Raw genomic sequence first — 24,924 nt, 5'->3', positions numbered from 1 at the left:
AAATTTATATTTTTATTATGTAACCGGATCGGATCGGATATCCGAATTTCTAAAATTTGTGATCCAAATCCGATCCGAAATTTTTCGGATGTCCGATCCGAAATATCCGAAATTTAAAAAGCCGGATTGGATATCTAAATTTTTGGATCGGATATCCCACCTCTACCAGCAAGTTGGAGAATGTCAAAAAACCAGATTTATTGATTTTTAAAAATGGGGCGTAAATTTTTAAGGAATTTTATAAGGGTAAAATTGGATCTTGTTGATTTTTAAGCCTTGTTTATTTTGAAAATGATTTTCCATTAAAAAATGTAATTTTCTACACATGTTCCTTTATTCGGTAACCTGTAAACTTATTTTTCTTTATAAGTGTTTTCCTGTCATTTGGTCGAGTTAAGTACTAATTTAGTTCTTTACTAGTATAACACCCGTGTGATGCACAACTTACAAATCTTGATACTCATATTCATTTCACAAATATTGTAATATTCAATAATTTAATGAGTGATAATGAATTTACTTATAAATATGTCTAAATCATATATTTTTAACCCTGAAAATAATGATATACGAAGTACTACTTGAAAACAACATTTTTTTTATTCTCAAATTGTGTGGAAAGATTTGAAAAATAATTTAACTCAATGTGTTTAGGGTAAAAATACCCTAGACACGTTGCCCAATCAGAGAGGGACACGTGTCAAGCTTGGGCAGGTCCAACATGGGCCACTCACCAACTAACACGTGTCAGCCTCAGATATCAACTGGAATTGCGGCCTTCAAGGCCCAATTCCATAGAAAGCCCAAAACGGCGCAACCCATTAAGTTAGAATGACCTAATGAGCATGTATTCCCATGACCCTATAAATAGGGAGATTTCCCCCATTTTGGGGACACGTTCATTTATTACACTACCCTAAATTCTCTCTCATCAGAAAAAACACCTGATCTCGGAATCTGAGAAGATCTCACTTTACTTTTCCGCACTCTTTGCATTCTCCTACACATTTTAACTTGATCGTCGGAGGCGGAGCTCCTACCAACCAGAGTCTCCATGTTTTGCCGGTACGGACTGCGCCAGACCAGTCTTCGAGCTAAAACTCTCCCGAGGGAAAAAAACACCCAAAACATTTGGCGCCGTTTGTGGGGAAAGTATCTCAAAGATGGTTCAAGAGTCTGTACCGTCGCCAGACCCCAACCGTCCTAGGGTTGATAGGGAGATCTTTACAGACCATGAAGATGACCACAATGTGGACGTTGAGACATATGTGGCCGCTAATGGGTCACTCATCTCTAAGCACATCCGTTTCAGAGATAAGCTGGAACGAACCAACAATGAAGCTGGTACTAGCAAGACTGCTAGACCACCTCCTGGTAACACCAAGGCGGCAAGGGGTCAGGCTCCAGTAACCCGGGAGAACTCATGAAATTCATGACAAGTTTCAAGGGTGAAATCAAGGACCTGATTAACAAGAGGATGACTAGATCTAACAAGGGTCAGTCGGCCAAGAAGACTTCTCAAGCTGAGAGGAGGAAGTCAGTTAGAGACAGGCATCCTACTCCACATCCAAAGGAGAAGACTACGCCTGCCATTGATTGGACTAAGATCCTTCTGCCCCAGACGGGCAAAAGGAAGGTCATCCGAGCTATTCAGCCGGATGACATCAAAAAAAGCTTCTTTGATGCTCGACACATCATCGACCATAACCGGAGCTAGCAGCTGTCTGAGTCAGCCTCTACATCGAGCTTTCCATACAGATTTAAAAATATATTTGCAAGGAATTCTTAGTCCTTGTATGAGAGCCATACAGGCGGTAAGTCCGTCCATATTGGCCCTCAGATGATTGGGGCAGTCTCGTATGTGCCTCAGATGCCATACGGGCAGTACACCACTCCTTTTATGCAGCCGACCCTCTATAAGGGACAGGCAACATATAATGTCCAACCCTTGGACTGACAGCTCCGTCTACTTAAACTTGGTGAATAAACTTCTGCGTTCACCAAGGAGATAACCGAGGTGGCACAACCGGCCAAGGTTAAGAATGTTTTGGTTGGTGCTTTTGACGATACCACCAACCCTGAGGACCACCTCATGGCCTACACCAACCTTATGCACATGCAGGGGTTGGAGGATGCTATGTGGTGCCAATGCTTCCCGGCTACCTTGAAGGGCATAGCCCAACAATGGTTTGGTAACCTGCCAGCCGGGTGCATTGATAGCTTCCGGAGGCTTGCCTTTCTGTTTGCCTCCAACTTCTCGATGAACATCCCTGCCAAGAAAACAAGTCTCGACTTGAGCACCATACGGCAAGGAGAGAGAGAAGGACTTCACTCCTACGTCAGATGGTTCAATCTGGTGAGTATCCAGATTCAAGGGCTGTCCGACGAGGTAGCTTACACAGACTTCTTCAAGGGTATGAAGGATGGGTCAACCTTTAAGTTTGACCTTGTTCGAAAGAGGATCTTCACACTCCAAGAGGCGTTGATGGAGGCGGAGAGCTTTATTCAAGCTACCGACCTCTACTCGTCCAACCATCAGTCAGACTCTAAGAAGTCTGATAAATAAAAAGAGAGTCGGTCCTCTCAGCCGGCTCAGAAAGATGAAGAGAGCAAAAAGAGAAAAGAAGTTTGGGCGGTTGATGAACCTGATCAGCCGTCCAAAAAGAAAAAGAAAGAATTCAAACCGTACGTTCCGAGGTATGAGTTTAATAAAGACTGCTACTCCATCCTCATGGAGATAAAGGATTGGCTGACCATTGAGAAGCCGAATCCAATCAAGAGTTCCGTCCAGTCACGGAACAAAAATAAATACTATCATTTCCATGAGGAAGTCGGCCATGAAACCAACGATTGCTATAGCCTCAAGCGGACTTTGGACCGTCTAGCTGACAAGGAAGTGCTGAAATCCTATGTCTTGAAGTCCAAAGCTGTTGTTTCAATGAATACTACAAGAAAGGGGGGGGGGGGTTGTTGAATTGTAGTATGACAGAATAGTCAAACTTTTTGCGGAATTTAAACTAAGTAAGCTAGAGGAACAGAAAGATAAGCTAAAAGAACTAAAAAGTGCAGGAGAGATTTTTACGTGGAAAACTCCTTGGCCCTAACAAGGAGAAAAACCACGACCACTTGGGATTTTAGGAAAAGAATCTTCACTAGAATAGGGCAAATGATCCTATTACAAACTAAAGACTCTAACTTTGAGTTCCTCAACGAACCTAAAGCCTCGAGGAACAAGTCACCCAACTTGTTACTCTTCTCTTCTCTATCTCTATCTCTCTTGTCTTTCTCACTTCTCTTTCTCACAAACAGAAGTTCACTCAAACTTCCCCATTCCCCAAAGTACAACTCGAAAGAAATAACTCTAGTATAAGAACATAAGAACACTCTATTTCAGTAATGTGGAATTGGACTCTTAACTCGAATAAAGAAAGCAAAAGCTGAAAACTTAATTGAGCAAGGGTGAGTTTTTCCAACTTAGATTAAAAACTATTTATAGAGAAATAAACGCTTTGGAAAAATCTCTTTGTGCAGCAACTCCATTACGCCACTTCTCCAACCCACTAAGAAGATCATGTTCCTAAATTCAAGGGACATGAACTCCTCAATGTGCTTGACCATGACATGAAAGAGATCATGGGGAGTAGGCCGCAAGTTTAGGAAAACTTAAAATTAGATTTTATTTAATAAAAAGATATTTCCAAAATTAGAATAAAAATAAAATCCTTTTTAGTTAAGAAAAGATAAACGTTAGAAATTAACTGTTTTCTTAAAAACATGCTTGCACTATTTTATCTTCTAAGACCAACTCCACACAGCTATTTCGAATGTAACTTAATTCTTATACTTACATAAATCCTAAAATATAAAAATATATTTATTCTTTATGTTCTCTGATGAAGCTTCTAATCCGCGGCTTTTGTTCCTCAAGGGGAACTTCTCTTCTTTGGTGAAGCTTCAGCTCTGAAGCTTCTGTTCTCGGAGGGGAACCTTCTCTTCTCAACACTTCATTTTTGAAGCATCAGTTCCTGCAAAGGAACTCTTCTTTTGGATAGCTTTGCTTCTGGCTTTCCTGTTCCTCATGGTATCTTCGCAAGACCCTTAGTTCTCCTAGTCTTTGCAACTGATCACGCACTCAAACAATCAAGCACTTATTAGTTTGTAAGTAAGTGAGGTTGTGTCATCATCAAAATCATTAATTCCAACAAAAGTGACTGTCAAGACAAATCCAGGGCAGTCGTCTAAGATTATCCACCCTACTAGCAGTTCAGATACTGACAAGGATCCGATCTACACCATAGCAGGCGGATTCGCAAGTGGTGGCCCGACCATTCGGGGCACCAAGGATCATCAAAAGAAGATGATCCACTCTGCTGATGATGGGCAGGCGTCTGCTAGTGGTATTTTCCTAGACGTCCTCATCACTGAGAAGGATCAGGGCAAAGTCCGCCGACCGCATGACGACCTGATCGTCATTAAATATAAGGTTGCCAACCAGCTGGTTGGTCGGATCCTTATTGACACTGGTAGCTCCTCTGACCTCATCATCTACAAGTGTCTGTTCAAGCTAAAGTACAAGCTGGACAATCTGCGTGACGTCTCCCATCCCCTTGTTGGCTTTGGGGGAGGGGTCGAGCACCTAATCGGACAAATTGACTTACGCATCCGGCTGGGGCAGAAGGGAAAAGGGGGACATATGATCTTCCGGTTTTTGGTGGTTGAAGAGCTGACCGCCTATAACATTATTTTGGGCCGACCCACTCTGAACGAGTGCAAGGCCGTCATCATCCCAGCTCTCATGTTGTTAAAATATGAAAGGATGATGGCTCTGTTGGCTCCCTGAACGGGGATCACAAGACGGCAAGGGATTGTTACCTCTCAGACGTCAAACCAACGACTACTGCAGCCGGTCATTTGAAAGAGCCAATAGACCTTTACGATGTCAAGGACTCTGACCCAGCCCCACTAGCAGCCGTAAAGAAAAGAAAAGCTGATCAGCTGAAGAAGGAGAAGAAATAACAATCATTGATTGGGGAACGGTCAGATGAACTCCGTCCCCAGCTGGCTGGTGATCATATTGATATTCCTCTGGACGACAGCCGTCCAAAGCGAACTGTTAAGGTGGGGACGGTGACAAGAGGAAAGACTAGGTCGTTGACTAATCCTCCCTAAGTCAAACTAAATTTATAAACACTTAACAAACCTAATTACAAGTATAGAGGTAAGTCAAGGGTCGAACCCAAAGGAACGGTTTCGCTCAAGTGCTTTCAATTTGGGCCTAAGCTAGGTCCAACTCGAAGGTGAAGAGGCAACGCCACAAATTAACAAACAAATAAAATACTAGGAATGGGGATTAACATGTAATCATGACAATTGCAACAACTTGGGAAAAACATGCTAATCAATGGTTGTGAAGACTAATAATAAGAGCAATCAATTGGAATCAAAGAGCTACCTCCTAATCGTTAAGCTAGATGTCTCTAACGAATAACAAACTAAGAGAATCACAATCTAAACTAATGGATAATTGCAATTCCTAATCAATTTGTCTTGTCATTAGCAATTACAATGCAATCTAAAATAATTCTCAAGGCTTAATAAAATTACACACATGAAAACTTACATTAATCACTTTAACCTTAACAATCAATCAACACAATTCCCAAATTAATCATAATCAATCAATCATACATGTTTCACTAAATTCCTAGCAAAACAACTACTCAAGAATCACCATCTACCAACAAACAACTAAAGAAATCAATAATCAACAAAATATCAAGAACAATTACACTAATCAAGAATTAAACATCAAAATCAAACCAAACAAACATGAAATTAAACAAAGCAATAAAATGAGATAGAGTTAGAAATCCTCATTGATTGATTACGGAAATCTTCAATACAATTATCACCTTGAATATTCAATCTCTCAAATTCCTAATGAAATTCCTCACTTTCTCTCTCTAAAATCTACTTCTAAAACTAACCCTATATTTAGAGAGAGAAGCTCTCAACTAAGCTAAAATTATGATCAAAATTATGTCTAAAAACTTCTTACAAAAATCGGCTGAAAAAGGTATTTATAAGAGGTGCGAAAACGAATCGAGCGAAGCTGGAAAACAGAGAGGAGCGCCTGCGCGAGCAAGGGCGTGCGCCCGCGCATGAGGCACGTACGCCCGCGGAAGAGGCTTGCATGCTCGCTCTTTTCTAGGTTTCTTCCGTCTTTCTCGCCGCTTCGTGCGTTCGCAATTGGGGTCTTCGAGCGCACGCATATGATGATGATGGACACAAAATATGGCAGATTCAAATGGACTCTTCGGTGGGTTCAACACCACCTTTCATGAGGGCACAACTTGAGAGCGCAAGAGCTAGAACTTGGAGCACTCACTTCCTTACGTCTTAAGCTTTTCCAATGCTATGAGCTTATTCCAAAATCATCTTCCAACTTAGAAAACCACCAATATCAAGTCCTCAACCTTGTTCAATACCTACAACCACGAAAAGAAGAGAAATAAAGGAGAAAACACAAGAAAAACCATAAAAACACAAAAATAGAGAAAAAAGGGAAATAAAGAGAAAATGCATAAAACTAAACAACCTAAATACTCATCAAATGAGTGCCATAAATGGCACTCATCAGACGGCTGCCTTTGAAAAGTTAGGTACAAACCTGCACCTCCTGCTGAAAGAATTCAAAGACATTTTTGCCTTTAAGGTGGAAGAGATGTCAGGCATCACCCCGGATCTCACTGTCCATAAACTCGCCTTGGATTCCAAAAAGAAGCCCATCCGGCAAAAGAAAAGAAATCACGGCCAGGAAAGAAGTCAGGCGGCAGCTGCCGAGGTCAAAAAGCTGTTAGACGCTGGGTTCATTTGGCCATGTAACTTCCCTGATTGGGTTGCGAATATGGTGCTTGTAAAGAAGCTGAATGGTACCTGGCACATGTGTGTAGATTACACTGACTTGAACCAGGCATGTTCAAAGGATAGTTACATGCTTCCAAAGATCGACAGCCTGGTCGACTCTATAGCCGGGCATGCCTTAATGAGTTTTATGGATGCCTACTCAGGTTTCCACCAGATACCCCTGTGGAAAAAAGATCAAGAGAAGACGACCTTCGTCACTAATCACGGGTTATTCTGTTATACGGTGATGCCGTTTGGCTTGAAGAATGTGTCGGCTACTTTCCAACGGATGATTAATACTGTCTTCATTAATAAGATTGAGAGGAATGTAGAGGCGTACATTGATGACATGATAGTTAAATCCAAGCTATAGATGAATCACTTTGCTGATCTTCGAGAAACCTTCACCACACTCAAGTGGCATAAGGTCATGTTAAATCCCAAGAAATGTGTTTTTGGTGTTGAGTCTGGGAAGTTTCTCGGTTTCTTGATTGATCAAAGGGGGATAGAGGCTAACCCCGAGAAGATACAGGAGGTGATTGACATGAATTCACCCCGCATTCTCAAGGAAGTTCAGAAGCTCACCAGCTGCCTGGCGGCGTTGGGGAGATTCCTCAGCTGGTCAGGTGACAAATGCCTTTACTTCTTCCAAGCAATCAGGAAGAAGACTAGATTTGAATAGGGGGATGATGCTGAGGTAGCCTTTACACTCTTTGCCAGGCTTGTTAGCCCTCTGCCCAAGGAGACGTTTTACATATACTTAGCCGTCTCTGATCATGCCCTCAGTGCCGTTCTCCTTGTTGAGAGAGACGGCATTCAGCTCCCAGTCTATTTCATTAGCCATGTGCTTAGAAATGCTGAACTACGGTACCCCATGGTTGAAAAATTTGGCCTCGCCCTTTACATGGCTGTTAAGAAGTTGAAACCTTACTTCTTAGCACATCCGGTTGTGAACTACATAGACCAACCTCTCAAGCGGCCAATGACAACCTTGAAGTGATCTGGTAGGATGCTCAAATGGGCCATTGAAATGCAGAGTCTTGAAATCACTTTCGAACCAAGGAAGGCAGTGAAGGGTCAAGCGTTTGCCGACTTCATTGTCGAAATGACAAGGCCGGCTGCACCGGACCACCCTGATCAGGTTTGGAAAGTGTATGTAGACGGGAGCTCTACTATGAACGGCTGTGGTGCAGGCATAATTTGTCTGTCTCCTTAAGGGGAAAAATATGAGTATGCACTACGGTTCAAGTTCCAAGCCTCAAACAATGAGGCAGAATATGAGGCCCTGCTAGCCGGCATCCGCATGTGCAAGGCGGAAGGGGCAACAAAAATTGACGCTTGCTCTAACTCTCAGTTGATTGTTAGCCAATACCATGGTGACTATGAAGCCACCTATTCGGCTATGATCAAATACCTTCAAGCAGTCAAAGCTGAATCTGGGACACTTGAAGAGTTCAATCTAAGTCAAGTGCCCAGATCTAAAAACAATCAGGTGGATGCACTATCGAAATTGGCATCCTCCGCCTCTTTTGATACGCCCCGATCAGTCTTCTTGGAAGTTATGGAAAAAACGAAGTATCACTGAAGATGATCCCATTGGAGTACTTGACCGAAACTCTGCCTGGATGGATGGCATATGGGCATATCTTCAAGACGGCATGCTGCTTGATTCACCACAAGAACCTGTCTTGAAGAAGCGAGCGGCAAACTTTGAGATAAGAAATGGAGAACTCTTCAAGGCGGGTTTCCTTAAAGCTCTGTTGAAATGTGTTACCCTAGAAAAGGGGAAAGAAATTCTCGAAGGAGCTGCATGCGGGATATTGCGCCTCTTACATAGGCGGCAGATCCCTGGCTGTCAGGACAGGGCGGCAAGGTTACTTCTGGCCCACTCTTGAGTTAGACGCCATGGGTATGGTAAAAAAAAGTGACAAGTGCCAAAGATTTGGCAAGCTCATCCATTAGCCGGGAGCTGACCTGACAACAATCCATAGCCAAGTCTCGTTTGCTAAATGGGGCATGGACATTCTAGGTCCTTATACGCCTGTACCAGGCGGAAAGCGTTATATTCTGGTGGCTGTGGATGATAGGAATAGTGTCCTTCGAACAAGTGTATTATTCCGATAGAGGGTTCAGAGCTATTGAAAAGCTATTTATTCAGTAAGCTCAAGTGATTGGAAGCCTAGGTGGAGGCCTCTTCCGATCAGTAATATTAATGCATAATAGATATTACAGCTTAATCTTGACTAAACCTTTCGAGTCACACCCAAGACAATAACGATCCGACATGACGAATTAATTCAGAAGGAATTAATGAGTCGCTCGAGTAATTAAAATTTAGACGTCGGAAATCGGGCTAGGTGCGTCGAGACCGAGCGTCGCAAGTCGAGTCAAATTAATTAAAGACGAGACGGTAAAATCACTAAATAATCAACAATTTACCGAAATACCCCTAGCATCGGAATGCCCCGAGCAAACCGAAGCCTAGGGGCATTTGGTATAGCCAAGGTAGCTAGCATGCTCACCAAGCCAAGCCAAGGCTGGCTGGTGCGTGCTAGCGCACCAAGGCTAGCATGGCACGCTCATAGTCGCAGCTGTTATGGCGCGCCAGCAAGCTAGCAAGGCACGCACATAGCAGCAGCAGCTATGGCGCGCTAATGTGCTAGTTGTGCTTGCGGGGAAGTGCGGGGCAGCAAGGCAGCAGCGCACAGCTGCCCGCAGCAATGCGTGGCGTGCTGGCGCGCAGGCTGCAGGCCAGTGCGCAGCTGGCATGCCCAGCCAAGGGGCCAGGCAACCAACTGGGCAGCCTTGGCACCCAAGGCTGGCAGCGCTAGTTGGCGTGCGTGGATTGGTGCAAGTGGGTGCATATGGCCGGTTTTCCTCAAGCCTTGGGGATCAAGTTTGGTCCCCTCCTTTCCCTTGTGGTCCTTACCTAACCCCTCCTCTAAATGTGCAACTTGTTGATTAATTAGTTGTTGGCTATTTTCTTTTGTTTTTAATTTAAAAATAAAAGGGGAAAATTAATTTTACCAAGTCTCCCACATTGAGTTTCCCTATAAATACTCAACTTGAGATATGGGAAAACTCACTTGAGTAAGAGCTCAATTAGGCATCTCCACGTGAGAGAAAACCTATAAGCTCAATAATTACTCGGGTAGTCTTTTTGGTCGGACTTGGCTAATCTCCAAGTATTGGACCAGTCGGGTCGAGTTGTGGGTGGACTTTCGTTGGAGGTCCTTGCCATTTAGTCTTTTCTCTATTCTTGTTATTTATGCTTTTTGTTATATTAATTGTGAGTTTGTTCTTAGGCTCGGGTTTTATTTCCGCGGTGAGTCGGACTCATCGAAACCCAACAGCGGTATCGGAGCCTTGCTTAGTTATTTTTATCACAAATAATTTTCAAGATGTTTTTATTGATTTATTTTACTGGTTTATGTTTCTAATTAGATTAGTAGCTCGCTTTTATTAATTTTAAACCCGTTTTAAAGCTGATTATGGCCCCCAAACCGAGATTTTCACCCAAAAATAGTGAATTTTGGGTTAAAACAACGTTCTGGAAATGTTTTTACCCTTTGAGAACTGTGAAAAAGGGCAAAATCTGAACAGAAATGCCTTTTATCAAGGGTTTTTCGTTTTGACGAAAATTTTTAAATCTTTTAACCTTGAATCTTAATGGCATATTTATGGTGATTATGTATGTGGTTCTTTCCTTAATGTTTCTGCATTTTTTGACCTCTTTAAGCATGGTTACTTTATAGTAATTAATGCTTGAAAGATTGGTTAAATTTTCACATAATTGCAAATCCGTTGCATTATTGGTTGGAACTTTGAGTTACTAAATTCAATGAATTTTTTGTTGAACTTTTGATTTAATCATGTATTAAGTTGATTGGAATCATAAAGTTTGAATCTTGTGATAGAAATTTCATTTATCTTCATATTGGAAGATATAATTTTTCAAGGATCCACAAGTTAAAGTTGAAATCTTAATTTGAATTTTACGTTCATAATTCCAACTCCCCTTTATTTTGTCAAGTCTCATGATTAATTTAAATAAATTAAATTAATAGTGAGTATTGCCCTTATTTATTTTATTGCACCAAGTTGAACCAATTTTATTAAAGAATAGTTCTTGGGAATAATTTTGGTTGTGTGCACTTTGATGAATTTCTATTTAAGTTGGGCTTGTTATAATTTTTTATTTTTGCTCATTAAATTAATTCTAAAATTAATTTGGAATTAATTAATTTATGTTACGCAAAAATTCGGGTTTAATCCCAAGAGTGTGGCATGCAAACCAAGGCACACTACCCTCGACCAGCCGGGCTGCTAAGCAGTTCACATGTTGCTGCCAAGGGCAGGTGCGCTTGGTGCGCGCCACACACTAGCAGCGTGGCTAGTGCGCCCAGCTGCAGCAGCACCAGCCAGGTAGCAGTGCGTTGCGACTGTGCTGTGTGCGTGCATGCTGCTGCTGTAGTGCGAGCAGTATGTGCGTGCTGCTGTGTTGCGGGGCAGTGTGTGCATTTTGGTGCGTTGCGAAGGGGGCAAGCAACCTTGTGCGTGCTGCCTTGCACCTTGCAACCCGCAACAAACGCTTTTAGGCTTGGCCTAGCAAGTGCTGCGTGGGGTGGTGCGGGAGCACGCACCAAGCCGCATTGTCCAAGGGGTGGGCACCCTTGGCTAGCAATGATGCACACCTAGCTAGTCTAGGCACGCGAACCACTTGCGTACAGTTGGCTACGTGTTTTCTAATTTTGTCGTTTTAATTATTTTAGTTAATTTAATTATATTTGATTTTAATTAATTTTAATTAAAATTTTTGGAGGCTAGGCCTCGGTTTTGAGCGACATTGGGAAAATTTTATTTTTGCAAAATTTTGGGTTTACCAGCTTAATTAATTGGATTAATTTAGATGGATGCGGAATTTAGTGGGAGCTTCAATTTTAATTGCGCTAAATTACATAATCACTTAAACAACTTTGATTAGTTTTAATTAGGCGTGTTAATCGGATTAACAACCTAAATTAGTTACTAGTTTACGCGTGTTTATGCATTGTTACTTGTTTATCGTTGTAAAATGCATGGGCCATTCACATATAGTGAATGGATGAATGGAATGTATATTCTCCTGTAGGTTTTCTAAAAATGGCAACTAGTGGGGCCCGATTAGGATAGATAATACAACTGGGTTCCGTCTCGTATTTTTGTAAATCTAAATGCGATTTGCGAACCGATGAGTATTTTTGTACCTTAATATTTAGATTAGTCCTACTCATAGATACTAGTATTTGCATAATTTTAGTTATGTCTTGAAGATGGAGGTTCTTGGAAGACGAATCCATGAAATTGCAAAAGACGACCCTTGAAGACTCAAGGGGTCATTCTAGTTGCCAAATGAATCATTTATTTATGTTTTCGATATATATTTATAATTATATATATGAATTATATGTTAGATGCATGTTTAGGATTTCGAATGTTGCAATGATTAATTAAGTTCACTTAAATCAACCAACATAGAAACCCTAGGTCCCTAAAATATTAAGTAAAATTGCCATCCAAAACAACACTTATCGACCTATTGAGAGTAGTGATGGCTTATGCCAAAGCGAGGCATCACTATTACTCCCTAGGATACATAAGGCATACCGGGTATTCAAGTTGGTTTTTGTTATACTCAATGATATGAGTGATGGAGTCCTAACATGTCGTGGCAAAGTGGATAAGTTGTTGAGAAAGCATTAGATGCGACGATTTATCTAACCAAGAGTGGCTTGGAGCCATTAGCAAAGAGTTGCTTACCTTAGAATATTGAGTGTTAAGACAAGCCAAAGCATGCTTAGCTACTCATTGTTTCTTTGGATCTTGGAATCGACTTATTCTCACATAATGGGGACAATTTAATGTGTGAATAAGACGTTTAAATAAGTTCGATTAATATGCATGATTTCAATCTTATTTAAGTGTTATGAATGGTTTTTCATTTGAAATTCTTTCAATTGTAGAATCATGTCTTCAACTAACAACGACAACAACCTAATATGCCAAGAACTTTCCGAAAATTTACCATTTTGCTTGAACTTGGTGAACTTTAAGGAATGGGAAGAAGAACTCCGAAAGACCCTCCGAAATTGCTACCTAAAGCACATTCTTGACATACCCAATCCTAAGTTTCTACTCAAAATGGGTTATGAGTGATGAGGCTCATGAGGAGTGGAGTTGTGATTGCAAAAGAGTCTCACGACTTATGGCAAACTCCATCCCGGAACAATGGAAGGGGAAGGTCTCCAGCTATTTTCCAAACATGCTCCTCAATGCTCTAGAGGATATAGTCAATTTGAGGGTCACCAAGAGCATCAATGAAAACTATGATGGTCTCGTGGAGGAAGTGACTAGGTCACTCTCCAACATGAAGATCAAGCCACAGTAAGAGGGGTGCCTAGCCAAGGAGAGGCAAGAGGTATGGGCACAAGTCTACAATGCTAGACTAAGACTCGGAATGTCACTTTGAACCCACGTGCTTCGAATGACAAGGCTATTCACTCACTTGGCGCTCATTGGCAAGCCAGTGGAGGATGAGCAAGCTGCTCTCATGCTATTGAGTTTTCTCCACTCGGGCTACATCGCATTGAAGATGCAGCTAACTGCCAATTGTGACAAACTCACTTTGAATGAGGTTGTCAATGAGCTTCAGATGGCCGACCCTTACGGAAGTGATAGACTAAAGCTTGCTTTAAAGGCAAAGAAGAAGGAGTTCAAGAATAAGGCAAGAATGCGATGCTTCTACTGTAATAGGCGGGGCCATTACAAGAGAGAATGCAGCATGTACCTGGAATATGAGGCTAAGGGAAGAGAAATCTCCACCTCAGGTATCTTCTTTATAAACTACACTTGAATACAAGCAATTCATAAGGTATTAGATACCATTAATGACTCACTATATGCTCCTATTTCAGGAACCAAGTGAGAAGGGCTTACCAAATGGATATTGATGTACAAGCGTAAGAAGAGGTTAATCTTTCCAGAAGGCTTGTAATCACATGGTTTGTCTTGACATAGAACTTGTTTAAGTTTTGTTATCAACCATACATTGATCTTTTGACGTTGGACATCATTGTTTTGTTTTGATCACTAGACTATTGTTTCAAAAGTCATGATGTTTATGGTATGACATGTTTTATCTAAAATGTGTGCTTTCTTTAGACAAACAAGTTTATAATGTAAATGATACCGCTAAGAAAGCTAAGACCATGGAGTCAAATCAAACATACTTTTGGCATTGTCGTCTTGGCCACATTAACATCAAACGCATTAAGAAACTAGTACATGAAGGTGTTCTTGACTCATTCGATTTGCAACCGTTTAAAAATTGCGAAGGATGTTTATTAGGCAAGATGATTAAGAAGCCATTCTCCAAATTGGGAGAAAGGGCAGGTGACTTGTTGGGACTAATACACACTGATGTATGTGGACCAATGAGCTCCACCACAAGAAACTGGCATTGATATTTTATCACCTTCACAAACGAGTATAGTAGATATGGCTATGTCTACCTTATGTCGCATAAATCTGAATCATTTAAAAAGTTAAAAGAATTTCAGAGTGAAGTTGAAAATCAGCTTGGCAAGAAAATCAAAGCCCTTCGATCGGATCGACGTGGTGAATACTTGAGCCAAGAATTCGATGACTATCTGAAAGAAAAGGGTATACTTTCAGAATTGACACCTCCAAGAACTCCATAATGGAACGGAGTATCCGAAAAGAGAAATCAAACCTTGTTGGACATGGTACGATCAACAATGGGTCTTAGTGATCTTCCTATCTCTTTCTGGGGACATGCACTTCTAACTGCAGCACTAACACTGAACCGTGCTCCATTAAAAGTTGTAGCAATGACTCCATAACAGCCATGGACGAAGAAACCTCCTAGGTTGTCTTTTCTAAAGATATTGGGATGCGAAGCATATGTCAAGAAATTAATTTCTGACAAACTTCACCCCAAATCTGACATCTTTGTGGGCTACCCAAAAGAAACCAAAGGGTATTACTTCTACAATAAATCCGAGAACAAAGTGTTTGTTGCTCACGATGGTGCCTTTTTGGAGAAGGAACACCTTTCCAAAATGACAAGTGGGAGGAAATCGAACTCGATGAAGCTCGAGAGGACGAGCAACAAAATCAGATTAACAGTCAAAGTGCTCAAACAACATCTGTTAACGCTGGTGAAAATGTGCAAAGTCAAACCGGCAATGCAAATGCTCAGTCCATTACCCTGCGTAGGTCGCAGAGGCCGAGGTCTCAACCTGATAGGTAAGGTATTGTATTAACCGAGAATCAGGACATCCTGGCAATGGATGGAGACGAACCGGCAACCTACAAGCAATCAATGGCGAGCACCGACTCTACTAAATGGCAAGAGGCCATGAGATCTGAAATGGATTCCATGTTTGAAAATCAAGTCTGGGACTTGGTTGACTTACCCGAGGGTTACACACCTATCAGATGTAAGTGGATTTTCAAATTGAAAATAGATAAAGATGGAAATGTATTCATTTACAAAGCTAGATTGGTAGCAAAAGGTTATAGCCAAATTCATGGTATTGATTACGATGAAACCTTTTCTCCAGTCGCAATGCTTAAATCCGTTCGGATTCTCCTAGCGATTTCTGCATATTACGACTATGAAATATGGCAGATGGACGTCAAAACCGCCTTCCTCAACGGGATTTTGGAAGAAACAGTGTACATGACACAGCCTGATGGTTTTGTCGACCAAAACAATGCTGGGAAAGTGTGTAAGCTTTTAAAGTACATCTATGGGCTGAAGCAAGCTAGTAGAAGTTGGAATCCGCGATTCGATGAAGCCATCAGTCAGTTTTGTTTAATCAAGAATCCAGATGAATCTTGTGTTTACAAGAAGGTCAGTGGGAGTGACATAGCCTTCCCAGTCTTATATGTCGATGACATATTGCTCATTGGAAACAACATTCCGATGTTAAAGTCTGTAAAGGCTTGGCTTGGAAAATGTTTTTCAATGAAATATTTGGTAGAGGCTCAGTACATATTGGGCATCAAGATCTATAGGGATAGATCTAAAAGGATGATTGGATTGAGCCAAAGTACTTATATTGATAAGGTACTGGCAGGATTCAGGATGGAAGAGGCTAAGAGAGGTCACTTGCCCATGTCACATGGCATAATCTTGAGCAAAAAGCAGTGTCCAAAGACACCTAATGAGCGAGAAAGGATGAATGCGATTCCATATGCTTCGGTAATTGGATCGATCATGTATGCCATGTTATGTACTAGGCCAGATGTATCGTATGCCTGGAGTGCTACGAGCCGATACCAATCAAACCAAGGAGAGGCGCATTGGACTGCGACCAAGAATATCTTAAAGTACTTGAAAAGGAACAAGGATAAATTCCTGGTATATGGTGGCTCAGAAGAATTAGTTATTGAAGGTTATACTAATGCAAGCTTCCAAACAGACAAAGATGATTTCAAATCAGAGTCTGGATATGTGTTCTGTCTAAATGGAGGATCGTTTAGTTGGAAGAGTTCCAAGTAGAGTGCAACTATAAATTCTACAACTGAAGCCGAATACTTGGCAGTTGCTGAAGCGGCTAAGGAGGCTGTTTGGATTCGTAAGTTCATGGTGAACTTGATGTTGTACCCGCTATCAAGGGTCCAATAGTCCTCTATTATGACAACAATGGAGCTATTGCTCAGGCCAGAGAGCCAAGGGAACACTAGAAGGTTAAACATGTCAAGCGGCGATTTCACATGATAAGAGAATGGAAATCAGAGGGTGAAATCAGAATTTGCAAGGTTGGAACGGATGACAATGTAGCCGATCCACTTACTAAACCTTTGCCTCAAGTGAAGCACAACAAGCACGTTGAGGCAATGGGAATCAGGCACGTTGGAGATTGTCTTTGATTTCCCTATTAGTGTTTTAATTAATTTTAAACATTTTAATGTAAGACAGTAAGAAGAACTATTCAGGCTTTGTAGTAATTTAATTTCATGTAATTTTATCACTCCATTTCTATTTAATTGTGGTTTAGAATTAAATAATGAGTCAATTCGATTATGAGAATATTCAAAATAGGGTATCAAGACCTGTCTTGGATAAAGAAACACCTATTAAGTGGGTCATTTAAATTATAGACGATTAATGACCGCTTGAGATTAGTGTGTAGTTTGATTTATAGCACCGTTTCTTGTGCTACAAGGGCATGACGTCATAAATCATTTGCACATGTATTGGTTTAGAACCATACGGGATCAACCTATGAGAATACTTTAAGAGATTTAAAAATCGTCATAAGTATACTTCTCATTATGGCTATCGGAACCTCTTTCTTCGACCATGAGTATTGTGAGTTCTCTTGTTTGAGTACTAGTCCATTTTGATTTTAGTCAAACGTTTTCCGTACATGGAGATTATAAAGGCAACACTCTGGTGGCTAGGTCCTCTAAGTAAGAGAAGCTTACATTACAAGACTAGGAATGTCCCCCTACTAATAATAGGGAACATGTCTTTGTTGTTTACAAGGCCTCTCGAAGAGCGAGACTGTGAATATGTATGGCCGTGCTCGGATGGATTTTAGAAATCATCTGTTTATTGACAGTCAAACTCGCATTTTGAGAAACACTTTTGGACGTAATAAGGATGATGAATAATCTTACCTTATAGTTCATGAAGAGACATTATGTGACATCGGAAAAAGGCTATACACTAAAAGCGCACTTGTCCGGAAGGAGAAGTGGGAGATTGATAGGAATAGTGTCCTTCGAACAAGTGTATTATTCCGATAGAGGGTTCGGAGCTATTGAAAAGCTACTTATTCAATAAGTTCAAGTGATTGGAATGCCTAGGTGGAGGCCGCTTCCAATCAGTAATATTAATGCATAATTACAATTACAGCTTAATCTTGACTGAACCCTTCGGGTCACACTCAAGCAACTCACGATCCGACACGACGAATTAATTCGGAAGGAATTAATGAGTCGCTCGAGTAATTAAAATTTAAACGTCGGAAATCGAGTTAGGAGTGTCGAGATCAAGTCGAGTCGAATTAATTAAAGACGAGACGGTAAAATCACTAATTAATCAACAATTTACCAAAACACCCCTAGCATCGGAATGCTCCGAGCAAACCGAATTCTAGGGGAATTTTGTATAGCCAAGGTGGCTAACATGCGCACCAAGCCGAGCCAAGGCTGGCTGGTGCGTGTTAGCACATCAAGGCTAGCATGGCACGCTCATAGCCGCAGCTGCTATGGCGCGCCAGTAAGCTAGCAAGGCACGCACATAACAGCAGCATCTATGGCACGCCAATGTACTAGTTGTTCTTGTGGGGAAGTGTGGGGTAGCAAGATAGCAGCCCATAGCTGCCCGTAGTAATGTGTGGCGTGCTGGCGCGCATGCTGGAAGCTAGTGCACAGCTGGCGTGCCCAGCCAAGGGGCCAGGCAGCCTACTGGCATCCTTGGCACCCAAGGCCGGCAGCGCCAGCTGGCTTGCGCGGATTGATTCAAGTGGGTGCATATGGCCGGTTTTCCTCAAGCCTTAAAGATCAAGTTTAGTCCCCCCACCCCCCTTTCCCTTGTGGTCCTTACCTAACCCCTCCTCTAAATGTGCCACTTATTGATTAATTAGTTGTTGGCCATTTTCTTTTGTTTTTGATTTAAAAAGAAAAGGAGAAAATTGATTTTACCAACCCTCCCACATTGATGGGAGAGTGGATTCTCACTTGAGTTTCCCTATAAATACCCAACTTGGGATATGGGAAAACTCACTTGAGTAAGAGCTCAATTAGGCATCTCCACTTGAGAGAAAACCTATAAGCTCAATAATTACTCGGGTAGTCTTTTTGGTCGGACTTGGCTAACCTCCAAGTATTGGACCGGTCGGGTCGAGTTGTGGATGGACTTTCGTTGGAGGTCCTTGCCATTTGTGAGGCTAAGCTTTTCTCAAGTAAGAGCTCCGTCCGGGTGAGCGAAGCACGCTATAAGGGTAATTTAGTCTTTTTTCTATTCTTCTTATTTATGCATTTTGTTATATTAATTGTAAGTTTGTTCTTCGGCTCGGTTTTTATTTCCGCGGTGAGTCGGACTCATCGAAACCCAACAGTGGACTACTTCACCAAATGGGTGGAGGTAGAGGTGGTCAAGAACATCAAGACTAAGGATGTCATATTTTTCATTTGGAAGAACATCATCATCCGGTTTGGGGTACCTATGTCTATGGTGTTTTATAATGGCCCTTAGTTCGAGACGCCTGATCTCAAGACTTGGTTGGGAGATCAAGGGATCTCACATTGTTTTGCATCAGTCCGCCGACCCCAAGCAAATGGCCAAGTTGAAGCCTTCAACAAACTTATCTCGGATGACATTAAAAAGAAATTGAAAGAGCCAGTGGTTTATGGGCTGAAGAATTAATTCATGTCCTATGGGCCATTCGGACAACTGAAAAAGGGGCAACCGGTGAAACCCCATTTCTCATGGTTTACAGTGCTGAAGCCGTCTTGCCCATCGAACATTATGAGCCGACTCTACGAGTCATGCTATTCGATGAAGAGGCAAACTGGGAGGCCATGCGGCTAGCATTGGACTCGCTCCCGGAACACAGGGGCAATGCCGCCTTGCGTCATGAGATTTACCATCTGAGAATAACCCGTGCCTACAACAAAAAAGTACACAAACAACACTTGAAAGTTGGGGACTTTGTGTTACGGAAAATGGAGGCAACCGGTAGGGCCAACGAGCATGGAAAGCTAACTCCTAATTGCGAAGGCCCCTACCAGATCTATGAAGAAGTAAAAGACGACACTTATCGCCTGGAAACTCCAAACGGCAGGCGGCTACCTAGAACTTGGAATGTAGACAACTTGAAAAAGTACTACTTCTGAGACTTGTAAATTTTTGTAAATGAAAAGCCTATCAAAGAAAAAGTTGCTTTTAGTTTTCAATTCTGTCATTTAATTTTTGTATACATGTGCAATGTTTAGTTTGTAATGCACAAACGGTCGACTGTCAAAATGCTAAAATTAAACTAAGTTAAAAACTTAGTGGCTAAATTAATGTTCAAATAACATGAGGCCAATGGCCGTATAATACTTATTTTATAAATTCATTTGCTCTAACATGAGTATGGCATTCGGCGACACTCATCTTGATGGAATCGTCGCAGGGAGTATCTCCCATCCGGGTGACAAAGTGCTCTACAACTCATACATACGGCAAATTTTGAACGACCTAATTGGTCAACTCATAGCCGTCTGACCAGAATAATCTAAAGAACAACCAAGTTTCCCAAAATTGGATGTCTAAGGACATCAGCCGGTTACCGGCCGAAGTTCTAACTTAGATTATTTTTTGAAATTATGCGAGTCCTCCCAATGGGGAAAAAGGACATTAAGTGTAATTGGATTGCAGATAACCCAAGCGAAGGAGAAGAAGTATAGTACAACTACCTCACCGCCTGAGCTGACGGCTACTCGCTTGAATGCTTGGATGGCTGTGCACTTAGTTTGGGGCAATCACTACTGTGATTAATTGAATTAGGAACAACTCATACTCTTTAAAGTATCAAAAGCTCCTAAGCTAATCAATCAGCAAAGTACTGAAACCAACCACACAACTGCCTAGGGGCAAGTACAGTCGGTTTGCCAAAAGCCGCATGCTATTAAAGAGTTAGGAAAAAATTCAAGTATATATGTATGCAAAAATTTAAGAGCAAAAATTGAAACAAATTTAACAAAATCGACTCAGTCGGCATACTTCATTAATTCAAAACCGACCAAATGGCCGGGTGATATTGTTAACCGGATAGACATCTGGAGAAAAAGCAAAAAATTGTTGAGTTACCCGACTCCTCAGTCGGTAAAATACAAATATACACGGCTCATAGGCCAGTGAAAACAAGATTGGCATACTAGTGCAGAAAAACTTAAGGCTCCTGAGTCTGCTCCAGCTAGTCTTGGCCGATAGTGAAGTTTGCTTCAGTTGGCTCAGGGGGAACTTGATCAGTTTGGACCTGGTCAATTTGGTCCTCCACCTTCTCTTCTTCCCTTTCAGAAACCTCAATGCCTTATTCCAAGGCCCATGCTTTGAATGGAGGCGGTGCCTGCTCCTTCAGCACCGTAGTGGCGTACTCGTACCTCAGGCGGAGATACTCATAGTCAGCGCCTGGGTGGAAAAGATCCTAAGCAAGCTTCAGGCGGGCCTTAGTGTCCCACTCATTCTCCACCACCAGCCGGTTCTGTTCCTTGGAGAACTCTTCTTCGTGATTGCTCCTCATATGAACAATCTCAAGCTTGAGCCGGCTGGTCTCCTCTCTAAGCTGGGTGTTCTCCTTTTCCGTTTCTTCCAACGCTTTCAGCTCAGACTAAGAATTTTTTAGCTGCAACTCAAGGTTGGTGGCGTTGGTGTTGGTTGCGTCTGCTGTAGCCGTCAAAGTCTTGATCAGCTCATCCTGTTTCAACACTTGAGCTTTAATTTCAATGTCACTCATAATATTTCGGTATTCAGCAGAGTTGAGAGCTTTGGAGGCCCTCTGTTTAGCATCATTTACCTCGTCTTGCTTCCGCCTGAACGAAACCCTGAGTCCATCTACCCTCAGCATTTACTGTAGGGTACAGGCGGCATATTAGAATATGAAAGAGGAAAAAGAATGAAGTACAAAATAAACTCCAAGTTACCTCAACCAGTAGTGCCAGGATCTGATCAAAGCTCACCACCTGCAAACCAGGCACTGTGTTCTTTTCTAACCTAGTCAGAGTCCTTAGCATCCGCTGGGCATACGCCTGGACGTCAGGTTAGTCGGGGTTAGCATCTGCACCACAAGAAGTACTTGGTGAGAATGCAGCAAAGGCGGCATCAAATTTTTGCCAGCTGTTGAGCGAATCTCCGAATGGGCTGACTCGAGTTTTGACTCGCATAAAGTTAAGCGGCCAAGGAATATCAATACGATTAGTCTTAACTTGGACTTTCAGCTCAAACGTCTCTCCACCCTCAACCGTCCCCTTGCTGACTGCGACAGTGAGTGGCTCGCCATCTTTCGACGCCGTAGAGGCGTCCAGCAATTTCCCAGTGCTCTTTGAGCTTTTGCTCAGGGCTTTTAGCACAACCGGGCTTTTACTCGTGGTTGTTGGACGCTTTGGGATTTGTTGAGAGGAAGAGATCGATTGAGAAGGGTTCTTCTTCAAGGTCTTGGCCAGGGTTTTAGCCAGATCCTCCCCCGGCCGCTTTATCATTTTGGAGATGGAACGTGGAATGGCTCTACTTCCACTCTATAAAATCAGACAAAAGGGTTACAGTCGGCATATGAGCAAAATATGTCAAAAATTGCAAGAACGCATGGGAGGTAAGCCTTACCCCGTCCTGCTTGGCGTCCAAGGCCGCCTTTCTCTTCTCCAGCTGCCCTTTCCTTAGTTAAGAAGCTGACTTAACAGGCGTCTTGTTGGCATCCTCCATCTTTAGCGCTTCTTCTGCAGAAAACAAGGGAAAAAGCTAAGTTCCATATAATAACAAAATGGTTAGTGCATTAATAGAGGCGGCACATAGCCGAATGTATAGCAAGTCTACCCTTTGGAAACATGGGGCTAAGACTGCAGGCGGAGAGAAAGGCCTCCTCTTTCAAGAAATCCGGATGGGGTACCCAACCCCTGGGTACAATTATATGCGTCCCATCATCCAGAGGTTCAATAGTGGTCTCAAACAATTTTGATTCTATTATTTGCTCCCAAGCCCTAGACGGAATATGAGTAAGGGCGCATTTCTTTCCAAGAAATGCCGGACCCTTATTGTACCGGCGTAAAAACCGGTTATGACCCAACTTGGGTGAGGAGATCAGGTAAAACTTCTCCTTCCAGCTGGTCCATTTGGACGGCTTGTCTAACGTCATCATGTATTGCGGATGCGTTGTTAAAGTATACCAAGCTCCCCATCCGCCTGGTGCCCGGCTCATGTAGTGCATAAGAGCAAAAGCCTCGAAGCTTGGCTCAATGTCTTGGAACTCACAGGAAGCTATATAACTTAGTATTTATCTAGGAGTTAGGGGTGAGTTGCCAGACGCCTAACTCATACCCCTTCAAAATTCTTTTAATTCCCCTGTATAGAGGGAAGCAGAGGACGACTCTAATCACAGCCGAAGTAATTGTCGGCATTCGCTATATCATCCTCCTAGGCAACCGTTGCCTCGACAAGCGACACCTCTATAAACCAGGCGTCTACTATCGGATGGTTGTCCTTGAGGGCCTGGAAGCTACCTTTCAATGTAGCAATGTCCTTAGGAGACATGCCCGTTTGTGTTGGATTAGTCATTGATGGCCCCTTGGCCGGCTGCTGATAGTCAGCAGCAATGTCTTCTTGTTCAGAGCTAGAAGCCTCTAAACCGGATCTTTCAGCGGCCTTTTTGCCGCTTGGCTCATCATCTGAGTTACGGTCAGAGGCGGATCCCTTGCCGTCTGACTCCCTAAGTATTCTCTCACTAAGGGTAGATGGGGCACCACCCGCAGAAGATCCTGCTTGCTCCTCTAACCCCTCATACTCCTCATCCGGTGTAACTTCGCTGGCGGGCACTTCCTGAGTACGCCGCCTCTTTGGCTTTGTAGCCGTCTACTTTGTTCTAGCCATTGTGTCCTGCATAGACACAGAGACGGAGGGATTCGAGGATGAGCAAAGAAGGTCCAAATGTCCAGAAAAGGCACCCCCGGTTCTAGACTCAGCCATATTAGGAGACCGGCTGAATGACCTAGGCAGTTCTGTGTGTGTTGATGAAGAGTCCATTTTTATTTGAAAACGTATGAACACAAACGGAAAAATCATAAAAATCTTGAAGAGGGTACAAGCAGTTATCTTTAACTTAGCTCTGAAAACTCTAAAAACAGCCTCAGACGGTGACTGGTTGAGTGTGCTGGAAAAGCAGGCAAAAGCTTCAGAAATCATTGCAGGCGTTATCAGAGTCTCTCTCTCTCTAGAAGAGCTCTCTTTAGACTTTAAAAAGGTCAAAGATGAGGAGAGAAGTGGGGGGGGGGGGGGTAAAACTAATTATAGAAAGGTAAAACGAGGGCATCCCCGCCATACCTCAGATGGTGAACAATTTTTTACTGTTCGCCACTCACAGGGTGACAAGTGTCACAGGTGCAACGTGGCCTGCCACGTCACCCCTGTGAGGGACAAATGTTTAGGGGAAAAATATCCTAGACATGTGGCCCAATCAGAGAGGGACACGTGTCAAGCCTGGGCAGGTCCAACATGGGCCACTCACTTGTTGACACATGTTAGCCTTAGATATCAGCTGGAATTGCGTCCTTCAAGGCCCAAAACCCAAGAAAGCCGCAAAACGACGTATCCCATTAGGTCAAAATGACCTAATAAGAACGTATTCCTATGACCCTATAAATCGGGAGATTTTCCCTATTTTGGGGACACGTTCATGTATTACACTACCCTACATTCTCTCTCATCAGAAAAAACCCCTGTCCTCGGAATTCGAGAAGATCTCACTTTACTTTTCTACACTCTTTGCATTCTCCTACCCGTTCTAACTTGATCGTCGGAGGCAGAGCTCCTACTAACCGGAGTCTCCGTGGTTTGCAGGTTTAGACTGCGCCGGACCAGTCTTCTAGCTGTAACTCTCCCTAGTGACAAAAACACCCAAAACACAATGAACTAACAATCAATAGCCACATTAAGTCATATTTTTCGCTCATTTCTACTTGCGCCACTAGCTACCTCATTTTTAAATGGGAGGATTTTTTTGTGTGGCTAGTCACACCGTGTGGCAGGGATTACTCGAGTTACTCGGTCAGGGGTTACTCGAGTTACTTCTGACCGAGTAACCCCTTAAATAACCCCTGACCGAACCCCTAGATTAACCCTTGGCAGTTGACCAAGTAACTCGACTAACTCATGATCGAGTAACCCCTGACCGAGTAACCCTTGGAGTAACCCATGACCGAGTAACCCCTAACCGAGCCCCTCAAGTAACCCCTAAATTAAACCCTAAT

The sequence above is a fragment of the Chenopodium album genome, chromosome 14 (assembly GCF_948465745.1).
Source record: "Chenopodium album chromosome 14, dcCheAlbu1.1, whole genome shotgun sequence".
NCBI lineage: Eukaryota > Viridiplantae > Streptophyta > Magnoliopsida > Caryophyllales > Amaranthaceae > Chenopodium > Chenopodium album.
This window is presented reverse-complemented; position numbering follows the sequence as displayed.